This window comes from Papaver somniferum, chromosome 6 (genome assembly GCF_003573695.1).
Source record: "Papaver somniferum cultivar HN1 chromosome 6, ASM357369v1, whole genome shotgun sequence".
Taxonomy (NCBI): Eukaryota; Viridiplantae; Streptophyta; class Magnoliopsida; order Ranunculales; family Papaveraceae; genus Papaver; species Papaver somniferum.
This window is the reverse complement of record NC_039363.1, coordinates 156424638-156443799: the sequence shown is the minus strand read 5'-3', so window position 1 is coordinate 156443799 and position 19162 is coordinate 156424638.

The window sequence follows — 19162 nt, the reverse complement described above, 5'->3', positions numbered from 1 at the left end:
TAGTGCTCTATTTTGTATTTATTATGGTGTTTTGTGTATTTGTAGGTATTTTTGGGAAATAAACATTTTTGGAAAATTCGGCTCAAAGAGTTGCTAAAGGCATCTCCAGAGGACATCTGCTAAAGGGACTCTAATTTTGGATAATGGGCAGCCAAATTGTTAAAGGCCGTCCACTTTCTATTCGCACCCCAACAGAGGATAGGGGGCGGCCATCTTCTTCATCAATTGAATTCAGAGAAAGGCAGGAAAATTTACTACAGTGAAAAACAGATTAGGGTTCGATTTTTGAAGCTGTTCTAGAGAGATTCAATTGCAGAATTAAGTTGGGTTGAACGTGATTAAGATAAAAAGGCCTGGTAAAGAGTTTATATTCATATGAATTGGGCTTGATGATCGGGAAATCGATGAAACAGGGATGAAGAATATCACGGGTTAAAATTGAAGAGTTTCAGTCGGATTCGGTTGTTGTTATGGATTGCAAACAGTCCGATATGAATACATAGGGATTGTGACGTGTTTTGGGAGGTTAAAAAGGTATCAAATCCTTGTATTCTCGGTGATTTTCTAAAATAGGGAACGAGATATTTAACGGAAGCTGGTTTCAAAAATACGGAAACATATCCTGTAAATAAGGGAGGCTATCTACTCGCAAGATATTTATACCAAATATAAGTTTCATCTGAAGAGGAAAACGTGTACAAAAGAGATAAGAAAAGAAATTTCTCGCAACTTGAAGAGAAAAGTTCGAAATTTCCTATCGAAGAAAAAGAGAAGATTTCTACGAGATTTTAGTGGCCTGTTGTGTATATATAAGTTGGTTCGAGTCCCATGAATGGTTATCGGGAGTTTGGGGTCGATAGAATCGGAGCAGAGAAGCGCAGGTGAAGTTGTAGGAATATTCACCTGCTGCTGGTGAAGAAGAGAAGTTGAAGAACATTGGACAGGCGAGGACAGTCGCAGAGGCAGTCTTATTCAAACAGCACAACAGAAGTATCGTTGTTCAACAATAATATATCACATATATCATAAGCTTGTCATCTTTTCTCTGTAACAGTTCAACACCCGTTGTAACAGCTGTTTGTAACGCCGTTACAGCATTGCAAACTGTCTGCTTTATTAGTTTTCTCTCGTTTTTCACCTATTTGAGCTGTGAACAACTATTTTGAGCACGTGAATAATATGAGGAGCTAAACCCCAACACTGGGATGACGGAGGAAGACATATTTCATGTGTGTGGTAATTATTTAATTCTTTCATGAATTTTTGCATAGATTATTAATTTTTTTATGGTTTTTATTGAATGATTGTGATTTCAATTGATGGGTTATACTTAGGTTAAGTTTTTTGATATCCCATGCTTTAGATTTACAGTCGTTGCTTTTCAAAAATCTACCTTGGCAAAGAAACAGAGTCAATATTCTATTTTACCTATAATTGTCTAGAATAAATATATGAATCGCATGAATGAATCTAAAATCTAACCAAAAGGCAAGTCCCCCTGCAACGTCGCCAAAAACTGATGTAGTTTTACAAGTGATAAGTATAGATTCGATTTTCGGACTCTTTTGAAGATTTGGGTTTTGATTAATAAAAGAAAATACTAAGACAAACTAATTAAAACTGATTTTTTTTTTATCAAGGAGAGAAGACTCTAGGGTTTTGGATTCCACTACATCCAATATTTGTAAACTCAACAACAATTTCTTTGACAAAATACTCCTATTTTACTCAAAAAAATTTTAGAACTCAATCTCATGCTTTGGAAGATATAACATTAGAAGCTCTTTTTTTATAACTTTCGTCGCTATTCTAAGGACTAATTTTCCTTCGGTTATAAAATAACGATAGCTATACTCCCCAAAACAGTTGTTACGAAGCATATAAAGAAGAGAAAAATTTTAGACAATTTAAAAGCACAATATTGGAGTAATAAGTCAAAGAAAATAATTACTAAAATTAACTCATCAAAAATAGTTTCCTCCAAAACCCTAGAAAAGAAATTTAGCTACTCATAATTCGATAATTGGAGAAAAATTGATTATTCATTGTATTAAAAATAATATAAAAAAATCTTACAATGATTTCCAGTCGCTAAAGGTCTTTAGCTACTGAAATTGAGCAGCTTAGCTATTACACGGCAGTGGCTGAAGGTCTTTCTCTACTAACTTAAGAACGATATATCCCTTATGTTGTTGAAAAACGATATTGTTCTGCGACTGTTTCGGACAGGTAATGTTCTTCGTGTTCTTGAATATGCAGCAGCAGAAAGAATTTTTTTAACCTCTCTTTTCTCGATTCTGCAGTATCTATTCTCTCCTAGGCTCTCCGTATCCCTTCTGTGACCTCCCTTCTTCCTTTATATACACAACATGCGAATAAAATCACGAGAAAATCTTCTCTTTTCTTCCAAGAAAAGTCACCGGATATTTTCTTTCATTCCCTTTTTATCTTCATGCGTTTCTCCCTGTTTTTGATAACTTTCAAATATACGAAGATTTTATTTCTCTTTTCAGGTCCCAAACACGTCAGTATTCTTTTAGATAAGGTAACAAACTGATTTGTTGTCCAAAATCACTCGAAAATCTCCTTTTCTCGTAAACCCGATATATGTTCGCCCCTGCTTTATTGAGAGCCGATTATCCGTCCCATTCTGTTTAAATCCAACAGTCATACCGTCCATGTCTGGCCCAAACAATCCGATTGCATCCAACTCCAACGATCAAATCTCTGCCGAACACGCCTGAAAACCCGACCCTAGTTTTCGGCATTTCTGTTTTGGGCATTTCTGTTTTTCTCCCATTCGAATTCTACCCAATTCTGGTCAAAACAAAGACCATTACCATCCCTGTTTAGTCCTTAGGAACAAACCCATTTAGTTTCAGAACTTTAGTCTCATCACAACCCATTCAAATCACGAACCCTAATTTTGCAGCCATTAAAACCTGATTTCCCGCCAAAATTCGAAATTCAAATGGAGAAGATGACCTTCCCCTTATCCAACAACGGTGTCCCTTTAGAAATTTGGGATATGTTTAGCAATTCCTGGGGGTGCGAATAACAATTTGTGGGGTACAAAGATGACTTTTGGGATGTAAATAGTGAAAACTCCTGGGTTCCTTTATCAACTCCTATGGACCACTTCTGGGGGTGACCTTAATACTTTTCTGGGTGCTTTTAGTAGTTTCTCGAGCAGCCATCTCTTACCTCTCATTCACTTCTTTTCTTCAATTCTTATACATCACTAAGGTTGCCATGCTTTTCATACGAAACTTGCATCACAAAAGCCGGCATGCCTTTCAGATAGAGAAGAAGTAAATAATAAGAAATAAGTTGCCTCCAATAACAATTGCACATGAAATGACACTTTAGCCCCTTTTAAGCGATGTTTCTTCTTCTTTTGCTCCAAAGTACCTAAAAATCAAAATCAAACATAAAATACATAATTTACAAGAAAACTTAGCAAAGAAAGCATAAACAATAGATAAATATCAAGGTGTTTTAGACACCTATCAAATTCCCTCACACTTAGAATTTGCTAGTCCTCGAGCAAATCAAACTAAAATACATACAACTCCATCTCTTCGAGGATACGGTCACACTTAGCACGTAACAAGCCTTTAAACCCCTAGGTGGCCCTAGCGGCGGAGTTGTAGTCTCGGAAAGGTTTACCATAGGTGTACCTACAACCCCTTTTTACTCCAAACCCTAGCTATCTGTGAAGAACTCAGGAACGACACTAAAGAGTCTCCTTGGTTGGCATACTTTATTGGTTACAAAGGAAGTACCCGGATGAGAATGATATTCGTTTGTAAGTGACAGAGCTCTACTTAGATAGTCACACAATGGACTTCAATATTGGAATCACACATATCACATGAATAAATTATAGATATATAATTATTGAAAATTAGATAAGGTTTCAGCGAAGAAAGAATGTAAAGAAAGAACATTTATAAATTATAGATATACAACTCCATTATAATATTGATGTAGTTTTAAAGTGGTAGTAAAAGTTCGTTCAACTCGGACTTGTGTAGACTCGATTCTAGACTTAAAAATTAATAAAATATATACACAAAAAAGTTGTCACAATATCGAGAGGTACTGAGACTCAGGATTCCACCAAATTCATAACATAAGGTTCAAATATTAATTCTTTTAACAATTATAGCTCAATAAATAAAGACACGGACTCTTATTTTTTCCAAGGAATATTCTCAAAATATTAGTTGTAAATCCTAAGCATGGGACATCAAAACATCTAAGCAAGCATGACCATTCAAACGATATGACAACTAATTAATCAAAATCATACTTAAATTTTAATTAGTGCAAAAGTCATATAAGAATTAAATATAATTACCCACGTATGATATTAAACTTCCTCCATCATCCCAGTGTTGAGGTTTAGCTCCTCATGTCAAAAACACGATCAAAAGATTCATTCATGGCTCAAACAGTGTTTTTATTGAAGAAATATGGGAAAAGAATGGAAGCAGCTCAACTGCAACGTTTATAATTGTTATAGATTGATTGTTACAATGGAAACAGAAAAGATAAGACTGCTGAAGGAACAACAATTTTCTATGTCGTTGATTCTGCGACTGACACATGACATCCAATGTTATCCGTGTTCTTCAGTTCTGCACCAGCAGAATACTTTCCTGCAACTCTTATTTCTCCGTTCTGCGACTTCCTAACTACCCCCAAAACTCTCCCGACGCGGATTTTTATTAGGTTTTAAGTTTTAGACTTATTTGTATTTTTATTTTATTTTTAGATCTTTTTTTCTCTTTTACGCCTTTGGTATTTTTTGATTCTTTTCCAGGTTTGGAGCGAAGCTAAAAGGAAAGAAAAAGTGATATGAAAGAATAGCATTTCCAAAGAAGGAAAGAAAAGAGGAGTCTAAAAGGAGTGAAGAACATATTGTATATATTTAAATTTTATTAGGTTTTTTTTTTTATTTTTAGAAATTGTAAATGGGGTTTTATTTTTGTAATGTTTTTCTTTTTATTTTTGGACACTTTTTGGACTTGGACATTATTTTTAAAACTCTAAGGAAGGGTTTAAAATTAAATAAAAATTGTTTGCAGGGAAGGACGACAGTTACGATACTGTCTCGGCCTCTCGGGTTCGTACACTGACATCGGAGTCGGTTCCCTGAGTCGACTTCAACGGTTCATCGCCCTTCTGGTACTGGAGGTAAGACTCTATCCATCCATGAATCCCCTGTCAGTGGGTTTTATTTTGTGCGACAACTCACACCCTTGCAATAGAATGTCGAACTGGTATTACAATAGACAATACAACGAATATCCGACTAATTTTCAAAATGGACATTACTTTGACCATAGTGTGAATAGTGGTTGGGAACATCAAACTTTTCAAGGTTATGGTTCATACCATGGTGAGCCCAATTATTATTCGCACCCCCACCATTCATATGAGCAAAACAATCTTTCGATTTATTTAGAACAGGCTTTCAAGAATCATTCCTTATTTATGAAGGAAACCTTTAATATTCTGGAAGAGTCCCCAGATCAGTGAATGTCTCTAGAAGAGTCTCTCAAGAAATTCACTGAGAATGCAAATAGGATTGTGAAAAAACTTGCTCAAGATAGTCTTAAATTCCAATATAGTGTTTCCAATAATACCCTTGAAAATGAGGATAATTATTTGCATAATCAAGATGACGACGTTAGAATTGGTAACACTACTTTTTTATATGAGGTTCGAGCATTTTCATGTTATTATAATGATTATGATGAGGATAGTGTTGATGAAGAATCTGAGATATGTAGGCATAGTGATCAAGAATTTGTTACTCCGACTGAGATTTATAATGACAATGTTATTTCTAGTTCAAATCCAAATAATTTTAATAATTATTCACCTATTCAAAAGGATGAGGATTTGACTAGAGATACCCCCGTTTTAGACGATGTAGTATTTCCTGTTTTCGAAGCCGATAATGGTTTAGAGGAACGAGTTTATTCAGAGAATAATGTTTTAGAGTCTAGTGATTTAGAACCAATAGTCTTAGACGAAGAACATGAACTCGTAGAGCATTTAAATATGTGTGAGGAGGCATCACCTAAATATAACCTAGAAGAAGCAATTGACTATTTTCAGGATTCTGATGATCTAGAAATTAGGGAAATTGTAGATAGTCTATCTAGAGACACCCAAAACTCTAAGTTTGGGGATGATTATCATTCTCCATATGCCTTACCTTTATCTCTTACAGAGATCCCTCACTTGGGACTTGACATATATACCTCTACCATTTTATAAGATCATCTTCAAACACGTTTTCCTGAACCTAGTGATGTCCAGGAAGAAGTTCAGTTGTTAGAAACCCATCCTCTGGTTGATGTGGTTTTCTCAGGCGATCATACCCAAATTCATTTTGCTTTCCCACCAAATATTTTTCTTCCAATTGTGGGTGTGGGAACGTATAGGTTTCAGATGTGTCAATTATTAATTTTTGAGACTAAACTAATTACTTTAGGAGATTAGGGTCGACACATTTGTTCAAAGAAGGCCACCACTTTCATTGTGGTCAACTATGTGAGTCAAATATGATTGACTTAGTGGATCCTCAATTATTCGGGTTATTATTATGTGCTTCTAAATTTTTCCAGACCTTCGAACCCAATCTTTCGGATCTTACTTATGAGGAGGTGCAACCCATGAAAATATTTTATTTAGACCCCTTTATTGAACCTGAACCTGAACCACAACTAGATGTAGTTGTCTTAAACAGAAAACTAGGCAAGGGTGTGCTATGTTTATTCACTTTCTTGGTTTGTTGCAGTTTCCTTTTGTCTGTGATAACACTTTTTGATACAGATGATCCACAATTTTTTCGGCTATTACTTTATGATTCTATGAGGTGACTAATCCTTTCTTAGTCTGGATGAAGACGTTAAACTTAGCACTTCTTGGGAGGTAACCAAATATTCATGCGACACGGTAATATCTTTCCTTATCTCTTTTGCTTCAAATGGTAACAGTTTCTCCTTGTTCATGCTTTTAATTTCATCTTTAGAGCATTGAGGACAATGTTAGATTTAAGTTTGGGGGTATGGGAGAAACTTTTTAGTTGCAGTATAAATAAACTCCGGAGCCTAGAAATTTATAATTATTAAGGATGACACTAACCAATCTAAGTGGATGGAAGCATCATGGTTGTAGAAGTTGAGGAACCAATCTGATTAGATGGAAACATCTAAAGAGTCTATTCATAAAAGAACAGAGCTCAGGTGTTAGAAAAAAAACATGGTAGTTTCGCCATATCTCGTTGAATCCTTTTCACTTCTATTTTTTTTTCTTTTAAAATATGTTTCTAAGTGATTTGGTGGGGGACACGAATCAAGTTTTTACCATTGCTAAGTTGAAATAAAGTGATTGAGATACAAAAAAAAAAAAATTGAAACCAGACCAACCGGAATAAATTCAATAAAGTCGACCACTGGTACCCTTGTATATGCCAGCTGAGTTGACCTAGAGTTAGGATTATCGACCACTAGTTCCCTTGTATATGCCAATATGCTGATATTAGTCCAGACCAGTATCTCAGTCCATTAGGATAGGTTCGTTTTGGCAGTAGCCTTCAGAAAGATATGAGAAACACTGTTCTCCTTAGTCAACATCAAAACCATCTATGTTTTTCTCTACATCCATCTTCTTAATCTATCCATGTGATTGGTTGACTCCGGTTATGATGTCCAGAAACTATCTGAGTAGAGCTCTGTCACTTATATATGAATTTTAGTATGCTTGAGTGCAAACTCGTGTACAACAATTGGAATTTCGCATCAGGGTACTTCCTCATGTAGTCATTAAGTATGCTATCCAAGGAGATTCATTAGTGCCTTCCAAGGTTCTGCGTAGATAGCTAGGGTCTGGAATAAAGGTTTTGTGGGTATATCTCTGGTAATCCCTCCCGAGACTATCAGGGTGTTAGTCCTCAAGGGAGTTGGGGGAGTTGGGTGTAGTTTGGTTTTTTCCTGTTAGTCGTGGGGGAGTTCAAAGGAGTCTCTCGAAATCTCTGTTAGTCGTGGGAGAATTTAGAAGAGTCTCCCAAACTCCCTAGAAAACCCTGTTAGTCGTGGGGGAGTTTGAAAGAAACTCTCAAACTCCCTGTTAGTCGTTAAAATTAGAATGCTAGGGAGTCGGTGTTTTGGGGGGAGTTCTGGGGAGTTCTAGAGAGTTTATAGTGTATTTTTTCCTCACTCCAAATCTCTCAAAAAAGTAGAGATTTCTGGAGAGTCTCTCAAACTCCCCACACTCAAAACACCAAACTCTCTCAAACTCCCCACACTCTCTTACACTCCCTCAAAATCTCCAAGATTCAAAATACATTAAACTCCCCCAAACTCACTCGTGGACTAACCCCCTGTATAACTCGGACACTAGGGCCACCTTGGGGTTTAAAGGCTTGTTGCATACGCTAAATCCAACCAACGATTCCTGCGACAGTGAGTTAGGATTTTATTTTCTAGATTTGATTTGCTCGAGTACTAGCAAATAATAAGTATGGGGGTATTTTGATAGACGCATTTATGTGTCTATTTTGATATCAATTATGTGTATTCTTAGTGCTCGATTTTGTAGTTATTTGATCATTTTATGTTTTCGTAGGTGTTTTTGGATAAATAAGCTTTTGCAACAAGCCTTTAAACCCCTAGGTGTCCCTAGTGGCCGAGTTGTAGTCTCGGGAGGGCTTACAAGAGATATACCCACAAAACCTTTACTCCAGAACCTAGCTATCTACGCAGAACCAGTAAGCGAGCAAATTGTCCATGACCACGAGCTTTGGCGGGATGGATCAAAAGGTGGCCACGACTACGAAGATTAGCTGGCGGCGACCATGATCCTTGACATGAGGAGTGTGGTGGCATGACCCTTGGCAGGAAGGAGTGGCGGATATGGCACGACCCTCGGCAAGGAAAAGCGACCGCTTCGATACTATCCTTGGAAAGAAGGAGTGGCGGCTACGACACGATCCTTGGAAAGAAGGAATGGTGGATACGACACGATCCTTGGAAAGAAGGAGTGGCGGCTACGACACGATCCTCGGCAGGAAGGAGACGTTGAAGAAGCTTCGGCTCTTGGAGAAGACGTTGAAGCTTATGGAGTAAAGCGCTGAAACTTAGGTTTCGGATCTTGGAACAGCTTACGGAGAGAACGCTGAAGCAGAGCGGTTGCTGGAACGAACGTTGAAGCGGAGCCGCTGTTGGAAAACGTTGTAGCGGAGCCACTTCTGGAGAGAACATTGAAAAGGTGCGTTGAAACTCTCATAGCCTTGACGGTTACAATATTGAAGTCGGAGACCGCGTCACTCAGCGTTCTGTCAAACTCGACATCCTTCAAGTGAACCATGGTTAGAAGACCCCAGTTCCATCTATCGATCGTGCTTTCCAGGAGAGGTTGGGGTTTGGGAACGGCTTCCCTGGCTGGAAACAACTGCTTTCCTGATGCACTGCGGTTGAGGGATGCAAATATGTATTGACGCCACGCCTTGGAGAAATATAGAATCTCACATAAATGTTTTATCATAGACTGCACGATTTTGTGGGCGATGTCTCCAGAAATCATGCAGCTCCTGTCGGGAAGAGGGACTCTGTGAACTCAGAAGGGTTGCTGATTTCCTTTGCCTCGATTTTGGAGAAGTCGTTCCTGATATTTACGTGTGATAAAATTGGATTGCTGATTCCCTTCTACTGGGAGTTCAAGAGCAAAGCGAACCTCTTCATTTATAAACGCACGTCCTACTGAAGTTCTTGCGCTGGATGTTAAAAGTATTCCTTGTCATCTCCCTCTTGGGTTGACGTGACTCTTATGGTGGCCGCTCCGTCAGTGTCTTGAGAAAATAGGTGTCTCTTTCTGAGTCATAGACATGTCTGTCTGAGCCTCATGAGAACCTTTTGTTTTCCATCAAATCAACAGTAGTAAAAGGGGGTCGGCTTCTTCCGGCTCCTCCAGTCTCTTGCCTTGATGGTGGAGTAGCAGCGGCTCTGGTGACAATTGGAGTTGACATACTTGAAGAAACGTTGGGGTGGCGGAAGCTTCTATGGTTCTGGTGATCGTATGTGTATCGTACAGAGATGACGCGGTTCTGATCACGGAGTGCTGGAGCCATGGAGCTGTTTCGAAGGGTTAGGATGGCGCTGCTTTGGCTGGTTGTGGAGCGGAGAAGATGGCGCTGGACTCTGGATGGTTGTGGAGCGAAAAGATAGCGCTGGAAGGGTGCAAGTTGTTAGCGCTGGAAAGGATGCAAGCTGCTGGCGCTAGAAATATACAATTTGTTAGCGTTGGAAGGGTGCAAGCTGTTAGCGCTGGAAAGGATGCAAGCTGCTGACGATGGAAAGTTGCAAGCTGCTGGCGCTGGAAAGATGTAAGCTGCTGGCGCTGGATAGGAGTGGAGGGGTGCCAGCTGGAGCGTGGAGATGGAGCCGACGATCTCTTGGAGATAGCTTGGGCACGACCTGTTGGCGCCATGGAGCGTTGCTAGCGTGCCTGGTTGCCTCTTCCCATGTGTAACCAAAAATAGGAAACCTTCCTCCATTTGGGCTCGAAAAACATCGTGCCTATAAAAGGCGCTACCCATCTTCTTTATCCCGTATCATCAGTTTTATTCCCTCGTCTTGGAGCTAGTAGCAACACAACGAGCATACTCCAGGTATGTATTCCAGCGTTCCTCATTTAGCTTGTTCTTTCATCTTGGTGCAAACCCTAGCCATAGGCATGTCCGCCGTAGTTTTATGGTTTGATTTGAATTGATAGATAATTGTTATCTATGAGGGTTTTGGATTATTCTTTTGGAATGAATTGTTTTAGAATAATGTTGTTTTGGTTATGACTATAAGTAGCATGAGTACCCCAGGAAAGTCATGGAGTTGTGAATGTTGTGTTGTCAGTAGAAAGTAGGGGATGAAACATGGGGATAACATGGCTGTCGGTTTCTACTATCTAAGTGAAAATCCTAGGTAGTAGAACATGCAACTCCTCTGATGAGACCTACTTGCTTTTTAGAGTCTCCCAACAAAATGGATCTCCCTGATGTAAATCTGAGTTTTGTGGGCGGCGGCGCCATGACTGTGAAAAGTCCTCAATCATTCTTAAGTCCCCAGTCGTTCCAGAGTCGTCTAATAACGAGACGGCGGCTAGTCAGCTTCCATCATCTCGACATCTGGGTTGAAAAGATGGAATCAGAAACCGGGAATTGATATTGTGACCGATAGATTAATCTCCCACTATGGTCGCCAATTGTTTGAGGGTGAAAATAGTTAGTGCTGATTCCGGTAATTTCGAGTGTGTGGGTGAGAAACGAGTCTAAACCCCAAACAATATACTGCAGGGGAGTACTTTGATTCGAGAGATCAATCTGTACAAATCTGGCCTAAGCCAAGAAATGGCCGTTGCAGACTTACTTCGGTCATAAAGTGGAGGAGAAGGGTTGGTCTAGGGAGGGAAGCAAAGAGAGTATTGAGACCAGAATAGTTGATTCGGGAAGAGTAGTTGTTCGACGACTTGTATCAGAAAGTGGAAAGCTAATAGATGGGAAAGCTAACAAGTGATTTCTGAGTGTTGTATTCTCCTAACCAAAAAATTGTCCTTTGGTGGAAATAGGTGAGACCTATTTATACAAGTCGCAAGGAAACATACCCTGGTCTCATAAGAAGTGGAAATGGTTGAGTAAATGGAAGGAAGCGGTAACGGATAACGCCTGGAATTGATGTTTCCATAATGAAGGGAACGTTTCACCATTACTTCTTGCATTTACTAACCGCCTCACTCGTATGACACTTTCTTGTAACGGGCGTAGTGTACGCCGCACGCTGTAAACCGCCAGACCAATACCCTGATGAGCATCCCCCAGTTTATGACATGTTTTGATGTCTCGAGTGTTTTCTTGGAAAACATGTAGCATGTTGCTATTGTTTGGAAAGTTAAGATTGAGAGGCTTGCCGGTTCGGTGGTAACTTTCAACGGCCGAGATTTCGCATCTCGAGAGGAATGTTAGCCGTTGATTGTGGTTACCTTCCGTTGGTATCCAGTGGCGTGGCCACGGTGCTGGCGTGGCTTGCGCATGCTCTTGGCGTGGCTAATTAGGGTTTGGTGTCGTGATCAAAGAATTGGAATAACTAAGTATGCGTCGTGGCCAAAGAGTTGGCAGCGTAGCCAAAGGTTTCCACAAGTCGTTTGGCGGCAAGTTTGTACGGCTAAGATCTGCATCTCAGGAGGAAGGATAGCCGTTATTGTTGCAACCTTCCGTTTGGCAGCCAGCAGCATGGAGGCATGGCCAGCATGGCTTTGGCGTGGCCAAATTAGGGCTTTGGCACCATGGCCAAGAGTTGGCCCTGTAGCCAAGAGATTGCCACAAGTCGTTTGGTGGTAAGTTTGTACGGCTAAGATCTGCATCTCAGGAAGAAGGATAGCCGTTGATTGTTTCAACCTTCCGTTTGGCAGCCAGCGGCATGGAGGCATGGTCGACATGGCTTTGGCGTGGCTAAATTAGGGATTCGGCACCGTGTCCAAGAGTTGGCACCGTAGCCAAGAGATTGCCATAAGTCTTTTTGTGGCAAGTTCGTACGAATACGATCTGCATATCAAGAGGAAGGATAGTCGTTGATTGTTGCAACCTTTCGTTTGGCAGCCAGCGGCATGGAGACATGGCCGGCATGGCTTTGGCGTGGCCAAATTAGGGTTTTGGCACCGTTTCCAAGAGTTGGCATCGTATCCAAGAGATTGCCACAAGTCGTTTGGTGGTTTGTACGGATGAAATCTGCATCACAGGAGGAAGGATAGTTGTTGATCGTTGCAGCCTTCCGGTTGGCAGCCAGTGGCATGGTGGTAGCGCCGGCCTGGCTTTGGCATGTTTTAGGCGCGGCCAAAATTAAGGTTTTGGCATAAACCGTGATGTTTGGCCTTGGGCCGGAAGTTTCCACGCATTAGGTGGCGAACTTGTACGGCTGAGATTTGCATCTCAGAAGGAATGATAGCCGTTGATTGTTTCAACCCTCCGTTTGGCATCCAGCGGCATGGTGGTAGGGCCGGCATGGCTTTGGCATGTTTTAGGCGCGGCCAAAATTAGGGTTTTGGCATAAACCGTGATGTTTGGCCTTGGGCCGGAAGTTTCCACGCGTTATGTGGCGAACTTGTACGACTGAGATTTGCATCTCAGAAGGAAGGGTAGTCGTTGACTGTTGCAACCCTCCATTTGGCAGCCAGCGGCATGGTGGTAGGGCCGGCATGGATTTGGTATAGTGGTTCGGCTGGCATGGTTGGCATGCCTTGGCGCGGAGATGTGGCCGGCATGGCATGCCTTTGGCACAGTGGCACGGCTGGCATGGTCGGCATGCTTTGGCGCAGAGATATGGTTGGCATGGCATGCCTTTGGCACAGTGGTGCGACTTGCATGGTTGGTATGCTTTGGCGCGGAGATGCGGCTGGCATGGTTGGCATTCCTAGGAGCAGAGATGTGGCCGGCATGGCATGCCTTTGGCACAGTGGCGCGGCTGGCATGGTCGGCATGCTTTGGCGCGGAGATGTGGCTGGCATGGCATTCCTTTGGCACAGTGGTGCGGCTGGCATGGTTGGCATGCTTTGGCGCGGAGATATGGCTGGCTTGGCATGCATTTGGAACAGTGGTGCGGATGGCATGGTTGGCATGCTTTGGCGAGGAGATGTGGCTGGCATGGCATGCCTTTGGCATAGTGGTGCGGCTGGCATAGTTGTCATGCTTTGGCGCGAAGATGTGGCTGGCATGGCATGCCTTTGGCACAGTGGTGCGGCTGGCATGGTTGGCATGCTTTGGCGCAGAGATGATGCCGGTCAATACTGAGGGTTCTGCCGTGGAACATGACACATATATAAAAAAAGGTACCGTGATAAATTTCTCACAGGCGTATTGAAAGACTCAATAAATGCGCTAGTGGAGACATTAGTACTCAAGCTCTGTTTCTTTTCAGAGTGACGTCAGTGTTTGACTAAGGTTTTACGATTTTAACCCTAAGATAAAAACCACCATCAACAACGTCAATAGCAAGTCATTTGGATCTTATTCCAACCAGCAAAGGAAGAATATGTTTGGTAACCACTCTAATAAATCTTGCTTCAAGATTTAGATGAGTCATTTAAAAAGTCTATTATGTTTAATCTAATAAACTCCTTTGTCTGGTTAGATCAATCTAACTTTAACTATCGAAATAAAGTATAGATTCGCACTCAATCAATATAAATCTTAAAGAGAAATATAGGGAATGTCGATCTCACGCAACTAATCAATCAAATCTATCAAAGATAAACTGATTCTAGTTGGTTCCAAGCCGATCAAGGTTTGTGCACAATTCACAAGTACGAAAACTAATAAGAATTTCTTCGTCTTCAAATCTTCTTTTATCTTTAATAACCTTCACAACACCACCTGAATCTCTTGTGATCAATCACGCACATAACGAAGTCTGTTAACAATGGATTATCACAAGATGTCTTTAGATCTAACAACAGTTCTAAAGATCCGGTCGATACTCTGATCTAGTTTGAGTGAATCTTATATCAGAAGAGAAGATTCTCAAGCATAAACAAACTAGGTGCAATCAAAATTTCAACAACCGTTAGTCAATCAAATCAATTGAAAACTAATAACACTGCAATTATCTAGTTTCCCACCAACGGTACTCGTAGAGATTCTTGATCCCATAGAAGTCTTTAAACGAGCGGTCGTAAGAGATTTCACCTAATTAGGATACTTTACTCTCCGAATAGACGGCTCCACCAGAAACTAAAAGAAATGAAGTTTTCCTGGCTCTTAGGATAGTTTGCTAGAAATGAAAGTATAGGTATTTATAGACCAAGGATGTTTGGACACCAAGGAATTTCCTAAACTGGAAATATTCTCAATATATACAATGAATGGAAAAATTCGGTTTTCCTAATTCCAATAAATGCTTGTCCAATATTTCCGAAATCTCTCAATAGAAAAATCTCCAATTAGTAAATGCATGTAACTAATTTTTATTCTCTAGAGATATGCATTAATTGCTGGTAATTAAAGCATATAAAATCTAAAACCTTAATTAAAAGATTCTTAATTTATTTCGGCACATGATCACCTTGAGTACTAATGAATATCTTTGAACAATAAATGATAAGAGTTATTGCTCGTGTTCAAAGTATGTTGACATCTTTTCACTGCAAATCCTTATTTCATATTTACATGGATTTGTATTCCTGGAATCGGTTATACCACACTTCCAAACAAGTTTAGAATTGGTTCGCCTGTTTTCCAAGACTACTATATGATTGATCAAATACCAAATCACATACATGGGTTCGATCGTTTCTATCAATCACTAGGATCGGTTATACCTAAATATGGAAACACTTGTGATCAGTCACACTATTCACTAAGATCGATTACACCAGTTACAAGGATCGGTTCCATCTATACATGGTATTACTTGTGATCGGTCACACCAGTTACCAGGACCAGTTACACCAATTACAAGGATTGGTCACACCAATTACTAGGATCGATCACACCAATTACAAGGATCGATCATACCATCACATGGTGATTACTTAGGATCGGTTACACCAATTATCAAAACTAGTCATACCAAATTATAAGTCTAGGCATTGTGATTAGTTATACCAAGATACATAACCTAAGTTAAGATCGGTTCAACTAACTCACACATATTGGACATCAAAATATTTGCAATGAATAGACGGACCAATAATCCTATTGATTTCCCTTTCGATTCATGAAACAAGTTCATGAATGTACTTCCTTTAAACAAATATAAAACATTGTTTCCTATGATGAAATCTTCACCATAATCTATTCACATAATCATAACAATATATACAAGATTATGTCGATGTAATATCTATGAAGTTCAAAAGATAAGCGTTATACTTCATAGTCTAATTCCTTAATACTATGATCACACTATTATGATCATGTCACATCACTAGAGTAATATACAATATGTACAGTATATACAGCTTCGCAGTTATGTTTTCAATATACCACGACTTGAAAGATATGTTAGGTGTGAAACAATTCAAGTTAATATTAGTATCCTCAAGTGGAAGGATGATGTCGTCGTTGTAGTTCGTTACTTCTTCACATTCTTCAGGTCTTCGGAGTAATACTTGTATATCTCAACATTCCTAGACTTTCTAGTTTAACCTAAACGAAGTTGAATCTAGTATTTAATCAAGCGACTCTAGATGAGTTTTGATACTAAAATATGACAACCAAACTTGACATACCAACGCTTGGTGAGTTCAACCGAGCTATGCTGTAACACCTTTTGATGTATTCGAATCGAAATGCTAAATCTCTTCATCTGCCGTTTTTGGGATTCCCCGTGCGCTCATAATAGAAATCTTTGACTCTCTTCCAAAACAAAGAATACATTTCATCAAGGAGTTTGTGGAAGACGGGAATGAACATTTTTGCATTCCCGCGCCATTTTCCGAGATCTATTTGAGAAGTAGATCAAGTAGGAGTTTCTAAAAGTTGCAAGTTTGGGGAAAAATGTGCTTAAAAAAGAGGTTGTCCTTATATAGTTGAAGACGCAACAACAATTTATTTTGAAAGGAATCTATTAGAGAATGGCTCGGTTGAACCCACCAAGCGTTGGTATGTCAAGTTCGGTTGTCATATTTTAGTATCAAAATTCATATAGAGTCGCTTGATTCAAATAGGTTAGACTAAAAAGTCTAGGAATGTTGAGACATACAAGTATTACTCCGAATACCTGAAGAATGAGAAGAAGTAACGACTATAATGACGACATCATCCTTCCACTTGAGGTCAATTATATTGACTTGATCTTATTTCCATTCCTAACGTATCTTTCAACTCGTGCTATATTGAAAACATAAAATGTGAAGCTGTATATATTGTATATAATATTCTAGTGATGAGACTTGGTCATAATAGTTGATCAAAGTGTCAAGGAAAACATATTACGAAATATAAACGCATAACTTTTGGAACTTCGTAAATACGACATCGACATAATCTATTGTATATATTTATTTGATTATGTGTGCATTATATAAGCATGATTTCATCCGAGAAAACTATGTATCTTTACATGAGTTGAAGGAAGTATATGTATGAACTTGTTTTCATAATCAGAAGGGAAATCATGATTGGTCTTGATATTCTTTGAATATCTTGTTGGATGACCAATGGAAGATGACTTCGGTAGAACCTATCTTAACTTTGTTGAGACTTGAGGTATAATCGGTCATTGCCTATATAATGTAGCTATTTGTCATCGGTCATAAGCTATATTATAAATCAAGGTATAACCGATCACAAGTTATATTGGAATGCAAGTTGTAACCAGTCATAAGTTACTTTGGAAACCAAGGTATAACCGGTCACAAGATGAATTTGGAAGTTAGTTGTAATCGATCAAAAGCTACCTTTGGGAAGAAAGTTGTAACCGATCACAAGTTAACTCGCGAAGAAAGGTGTAACCAGACAAAGGCTACTTTGTGATCAAGGTGTAACCGATTACGGACTGTATTGGGAATCATGTTATAACCGCTCACAACATATTTTGGAGTGATGGTTTAATCGGTCCCATGTACAAAACCAATAACCATGGTTCACATATTTCTTCATGGTGTGTGTGAATTAGGGTTTTGGGTTTGTCAAGTTGAGAAACTTCCGGATGTCGACATATTTGAACATGTAAATAACTCTTATCATTTATTGTTCAAACATATTCCTTTATACTCCAGGTGATCTCTGGTACGAAAAATTGAAAAGCAATTAATTATGATTCTCATCATATATGTTTTAATTACCAGCAATTAAAGCATAACCTCTGGAAAATATTACCCCCTCTGTCATTTTTTATCTATCCTAATTTCTACTTTGGTCTGTCCCTTTTATCTGTCTGTTCTGTTTATAGACATACTTTTCTCTTGAACTATCAAATATACCCTTTATTTTTAATAATCATAAAATCATTTTTAATATCAAAATCTTAAATTATATCACCATATATAAGGAAAAAAACTTACTCAATATCTTTGTATTAATTGTCATTCTTTTTTTAAATAAAAATATTTATGGATAGTTATAAAAATCCTAATAAAACTTCACTTATTTCTTAAATTGTGGATTCCATAATAAAAGCAATATAAATTTGCTTTTATTTTCTTAAAATATTTCCTAAAATAATAATACTACCAAATTTAAGCTAATAATTTAGTTTTGGTAATAATGTAACATTAAATAGGCTAGTTAAGGGCTAGTCATGATATTTTATAGGATTTCCTTAATATCTTGACAAAGTCAAAGTGTACTCTTAATTTAGGACGTCGTGAGTATTAGTTAATGTGCTAGACTAATAACAGAATTTTTTCCATGAGATTTTTCGGAAATGTTGGCTAACATTAACTGGAAATAGGAGAACTGAATTTAGGTACTTTGATGCATATCTTGAGAATATTTTCGGTTTTGGAATTTCTTTGTTTTCCGAACAACCTTGGTTTATAAATACTTGAGTTTGCATTTCTTGCAAACTATCCTAAGAGCTAGGCAAACTTCATTTCTTGTATTTTCTGGTGTAGACGTCTATTCGGAGAGGAAAGTACCCTAATTAGGCGAAATCTCTTACGACCGCTTGTTTAAAGACTTATGTGGGATCAAGAAGCTCTACGAGTACCGTTGGTGGGAAACTAGATAATTACAGTGTTATTAGTTTTCGATTATTGATTTGATTGACTAACGGTTGTTGTAACTTTGATTAAACCTATTTTGTTTATTCTTGAGAACCCTTCTCTTCTGATATAAGGCTCACTCAAACTAGATCAAAGTATCGAAGGGATCTTTAGAACCATATTCGGATCTAAAGACATCTTGTGATAATCCATTGTTAATATACTTTGTTCTGTGCGTGATTGATCACAAGGGGATTCAAGTGTTGTTGTGCAAATATTTTAAGGCAATAGAATATTTGAAGATGAAGAGGAATTCTTATTGGTTTTCGTATATTGTGGATTTAGTGCACAAACCTTGACCGGATGGGATCCAACTAGGATCGGCTTATCTTTGATAGACTTGATTGATTAGTTGCGCAAGATCGGCATCGCTTTATAGTTTCTCTTTGAGATA